Here is a 6000-nt window from a genome sequence, read left to right as displayed (position 1 = left end):
TATGATAGTACTGGGATGAGTAACTTTAGACAGTAGGTCTAGTACATAAAACAAATATACATCCTAAAGCACCTGCTTTTTCTTAACCTGGAACAGTCTTTTGTATTCATTTCATGTCTCATTTAGTTTACCTTGCTATTTCATTAGAGTTTACTAATAATTCAAAAGCTCTGCCGATGTTGATCCGTGTTTTCGTTCTGAGTCGATCAGAATCACGTTTGGCCTGACGAGCTTCAGCAGATAAAACTTTTTTTTGTTTTTTATATATTTGTGGAGTGTGTGTTGTGCTGGAGGCAGGTCGTTTTTGGGTGTTATCAGACTCCATGTCGTTAGCTGCAGTGCCGTCGGTCGCATGGACTGTATATAAAGAGAGAGGCTCGGGAGCGCGCATGAACGTCACATCCGTTGGATTTCGCGCTAAATCCGACCCAGAGACTTCACATATAAATATGAATATTGGCCTTCAGAGGTAATAGCAAAACCCGACAAGTGGATCATTGTAATGTGTGATTACAACCCCTTCACACACAGGCAATAAAAAAAGGATTCATTTTAGAAGAAAAGCTATATGGAGCACCTTTAAGTTAAAAAGGTTACAGCTGCGTAGCGCACAGAAGCCGTTGCCATGGTTACTATCCATATCGCGCCTGTCATTCACTCGCGGAGCGCTGTCTCCCTTTCTGTTCACCTGAGAGAACCAGCCAAAGCCTCTCCACTGCTTGTTTGGGTGGGTTATTTGCTGGCTGACCAACATCCCACCCCTCCTGTGATCCATGGTTTGACTGTAGGCCTTTGTGTATTCAGAGCCAGTGAGCAACCGACTTTCAAAATAATAGTAAAAAAAAACTGCGTTAACGTGCGATAAAAAAATTGTCGGCATTAATTAATATATGCGTTAACGCGATAACGCGTTAACTTGCCCAGCCCTATTTGTAATATACTTTAATTAAAAATTCTCATTAGTATTGTAAGAAAACTTATTTTAGCTGGTAAAAAACAGCTCTGTTTTCAGCACGCCGTTTCAGTGTATATGACTTTAAATGATCATGAGCTTTGCTCACCCCGCCTCTCTGTTCTATGCGTACACCAGAGCCGGCTCTGGCGTACACCGTTTGTAACACAATAACACAATAACCATAACACGTTGTTCAGTATAAACGTGGGATTATGCATTATATTGAGAACGTCATACATAGAAAACATGCCGTAATGTACCCTGAGTGTAAACATTAGACGCATTCATTGTGAAGCGTGCAGCTAGCGATTTACAAGGATTAATATAAATATTAATATAAAGTTTAATAAAACATTACACTCACTTCAGTTCTTCTGGAGCAGCTGCAGGAACACGAATAGCTGGTACCAATCCTTTTTTCATGAGCAGCTTCTTAGCAAAACCAGCTTTATACTGACCCTCGTTTATAAAGCAGTCTGGTGTGTGAAATGATTCACGCAAACATGAGAGCATTGATGTTGCTCGTGGGGAATATTCCCTTCGAAAACAAACTCAGCCACCGCGTCTTCAGCGGTTCGGATTTAGAAACATTAAAATGACTGTGTTCGTTATTACACCCAAGAACAGAACACCACAATCGCTTAGACGCCATTCTGCTCATAGACAGTGCTCCAGCATATCAACAATGACCGCGCCGGTCCGCGCCGCGCAGACTATGATTGACAGCTCCCTCACGAGCGAGGGCGGGTCTGTGTTGAAACGCGGCTGTCATTCAACAATCGTGGGAGGGGTGTGCGAGCTTGTGACTTCACACGGTCGAACGGCTCGATTTGAGGCAGGGGAAAACATATAAGGAGATTAAAACTAACACTGGATGGATTTTTATCATTATATGATGGTTGTGTACAGGCACTGCCAACACACATTTCAGTACAATCAACTTGTAAAAGTGCATGTACCATTAAATGAGCCCTTTAACAGCTTTTTTGTTTGTACTGTCCTTAATAGAAACCATATAGTGTTCTAATTCTTTCAATACCACAGAAAAAAGAGGTTTCTGATTGTTAAATTTACACCGATGAATATGGAACTTAACAAAATAATCACCAAATTAATAATATACGCTTCATTTTCCATACTTTTTTCATATTTTACAAAACCAAATACATGTTCATTTAACAAAAGGAAGTTGCAGTCCAATTTGTCATTATTAAATTTAGAAACTTCCCACCATAACCTCTTTGTATACTGACAGTGCCAAAAAAATATGAGGTACAGTTTCTGGTTGCAAAAAAAAACAAAACGAACAATTTACATCTATATCTTTGTTAAATTTGGATAGAAAATGTTTAGCAGGGTAAAATTTGTGCAATATCTTAAATGAAATTTCCTTGACCTTATTTGTAATGATATATTTATTAGGCAACAGCCATATCTTACTCCAATTTATAGTTCCAATAAACCTTGACCAATAGGAAATGACATGTGGTTTACTAACTAGTTCTTTCTGAAAAAAGTGAACGTATAACCTTATTGTTTTTGCTTGTCAAAAAACAAATTTTACCACAAAACGTATCAGCTAGATGCAGTACAGGCACACGTTTAGAGTATGTAATACCTCTACATAAAGAGACAACACCTGGAGAAATAGCACCAATTACAGAGGCAAATTCTTTAGGCGAAACAGGGAAATTGAAGTATGAAAGGAATTCATCATAAGTCATCAAATACCCTTGACAATTCAACAACTGTCCCAGCAAAAGGATACCCTTGTCAAACCAAGTTCTCAAAAATATACTCTTATGCTTGTACAAAATATTATAATTATTCCATATGTAATAATGATGTGGTGAAAAATTATGCTTGTAAATTAACTTCCAAGCCAAAAGTGCTTGCCTGTGAAAAGCAGACAGCTTAACTGGGAGTTTTTCAGTTTTATAATCACACATAAGCAAAAACGGAAGGCCACCAAGTTTGTCAAAAACCGAATTAGAAAACATATTCCACATAGAATTAGTGTTTTTTAGAAAATATTTCAACCAGTTAATTTTAAAGGTGTTATTTAAGATAGAAAAATCCAAACAATCAAGCCCCCCATTTTTATAAGAATTAACAATTACAGATTTTCTAATATAATGTATACGGTTTTTCCACAAAAAGTTCAGCATAATTTGATCAATTATCTTAGTTAATTTATTATCCGTATGTATTGAGGTAGCTACATAAGTAAGCCTAGAAATACCTTCCGCTTTAGCCAATAAAACACGAGTGACAAGTCTCTCTGTAACCAAATATTAAATCTGTTCTTTACTTTTTTAATCACTGGATCAAAATTTTGTGAGATTCTCTCCTTCTCATTTTTAATAATAACCATACCTAAATAAGTTGGAGCATCCTTAACAGGAATATTACAAATTGTTTTGTCTTGGCAGCTTTTTAAGGCAAACAGTTCACATTTATGTAAATTCACTGGAGGCACTGGAAAAAAATTCCAATGAGCTTGACAGCTGACTGGATTTGATCAACATTTTTCAGGAAAAGAGCTGTGTCATCAGCCAACTGACTTATCAGGACACTTCTCTCTTCAATTTGTATTCCTTTTATCTGACTTGATTTAATGAAGTGACAAAACGCCTGAGCAACAACGAGAAAGAGGTAAACAGAAACTGGACAACCTTGCCTAACTCCTCTTTCCAGATTAAATCTTTGTGTAGTGCCATTATTCAATTTCACAGAACTATTTCCACCTGCATAAAGAGTTTTCATGGCATTACAGAAATAAGCCCCAAAACCAAAGTGTTCTAAACAATAAAACATAAAAGGATGCTCAACAGAATCAAAGGCTTTGAAAAAGACTAAAAAAAGTATAAAGCTATCATCTTTTACAAAGTCAGAATAATCAATAAGATCAAAAATAAGTCTGATATTATTAAATATATGTCTATTTCTCATAAACCCAGATTGATTTTCGTCAATAATGGAATCTAAAACTAATTTGAACCTTTGTGCAAAGACATGAGCAAATATTTTATAGTCATCATTATTCAACAGACTAATGGGTCTCCAATTATCAATAAGCAACAAATCTTTCTTTGGCTTAGGAATCAAACACATTATACCTTGCGTCATAGTTGTAGGAAGTTGTGAGCACTTTAAGCTTTCAGAGTATACTTCAAAAAGAAATGGGGCAAGAATCTCAGAAAACTGCTTATAGAACTCAGTGGTAATTCCATCATTACCGGGTGATTTATTACATTTTAAACGTTCAATAGCTTGCTTAATTTCCGTAATCGTTACTGGGGCATCACATAATTTTGGGTCCTCTTACAGAAGTTTAAAAGAAAGATAAACAGCCATTAAACACGAAGTCATAATACAGTTGACTCAAAAATGAAAATGGTCATTTACGCCCCCCTAATGTCATTGCAAATGTAAAATGTTTACAAATGTTTTCATGTAAAACAAAATTAGAATTGAGAAGATTGTTAATTGAGTTTTTTGTTCCATGGAACAACCATTCATCTGTCAAGCTCTAGGAAACAAAAATCAAGTATTCTCTTATTTGACTACTGAATTTATGTGAAAGTTTTAAGTGAGTTATTCACTAAAATTCGACAGATCAACATTTTCACTAATGATGTTTCATAGAAAAAAACGGCATAATTCGTATTTTTCTTAATTTTGTGTTAGACAGAAAAATAACAGAATATGGGGTTGGAATAAAACGAAGTTGAATAAATTATGACAGATTTTTGTTTTGTTTTGTGTGAACTATTCTTTTAAGACAATAAATTGATAGACTAGATGTAAAATCTGCACTGAATAGCAGATGTATACTAAAACTACAGGAAAAGAGGTGAAGCACTAACAGACGAAAAGTAAATGATAGATTACTGTAATGTGTGTAAATTATCACGAACTGACGACATACTGTACAGTAACACTCTGGCACAACACATGCGATACATGACATGTTCTCTGAAACATAAATTACAAGCTATGAAAATCATCACCTGAGGCTCAATCATCCATGAACTCCTTTGTCTTCTGAAATTTCCTTTCCCAGTATATTTGTAAGCTGAGAAAACAGGGATCCTATTTGTTGTGTCATAGAGAGTTGCAAACATATATCCTGAACCTACATTTTCTGAGTCTTTTTCTTTGGAAGTATATTTTTGACAGATTTTTTTGTAACGATCATTCTCTGAGCATGGATTCAGGATGCCAGGAATCACCGGAGGCTGTCCTTGTCAGGTGAGGTGGAGGTGAAAGGAGCGAGGACTCAGGTGCAGAGATGATGGGTTCTTTAATGATAATAACAAAAAAAAATACAAACAAAACTACCCCGTAGGGAAAAACAAATGACTTGACTGACTTGGCTGACTTGACACAAGGGGTAACACCAGGTACATACGACAACAAAACAGCACAGGACTGCAAACACAGGGAGAATAAATAGGGAGACCAAACAAAGGAGGTAACGAGGGAGGACAGGTGGGGCAAATGAATTAATAATCAGGTAACAAGATGGGAGGGGCTAGACAATCAACAGGAGAGCACATGGCACAAGGAAACATACATGACAAGCCATGTGCTCACACCAAATGTGACTTGAACAAGCACATGGCCAGTAAAACCAATCACCAGCCATGTGCTCACACAAAACGAGACATGAACACGCAGCTAATGAAAACACTCATAAGCCACGTGTTCACACAAAACATGACAACATGAAAGCACACAGCTAGTGTAAAACACAAGCTGTGTGCTACACAGCACAAGACACGAAAGCACATGAAACAAGGCACAGACAAGATAAAACAGGTGTGTCAGGGCTCTGTCAGAAAACCAAGAAATAGACTAGACAGAAGTGACAGAACCCTGACAGTCCTCTAAAGAAAAACTCTCTACATTTATCAAAAGTTTTTAGAACTTCAGACGTGACGAATGGACAGCTGAACACCAGCAGCACAGCGAGGACGCTCACGATGGACAGACGCATATTCACCTGTGTTCACGCAGACTAAAGAACAAAAATAAAGCTG

Source organism: Rhinichthys klamathensis, unplaced genomic scaffold, assembly GCF_029890125.1.
Source record: "Rhinichthys klamathensis goyatoka isolate OS25496 unplaced genomic scaffold, OSU_Roscu_1.1 h1tg000354l_1, whole genome shotgun sequence".
Classification (NCBI taxonomy): domain Eukaryota; kingdom Metazoa; phylum Chordata; class Actinopteri; order Cypriniformes; family Leuciscidae; genus Rhinichthys; species Rhinichthys klamathensis.
Note: the sequence above shows the minus strand (reverse complement) of the source record.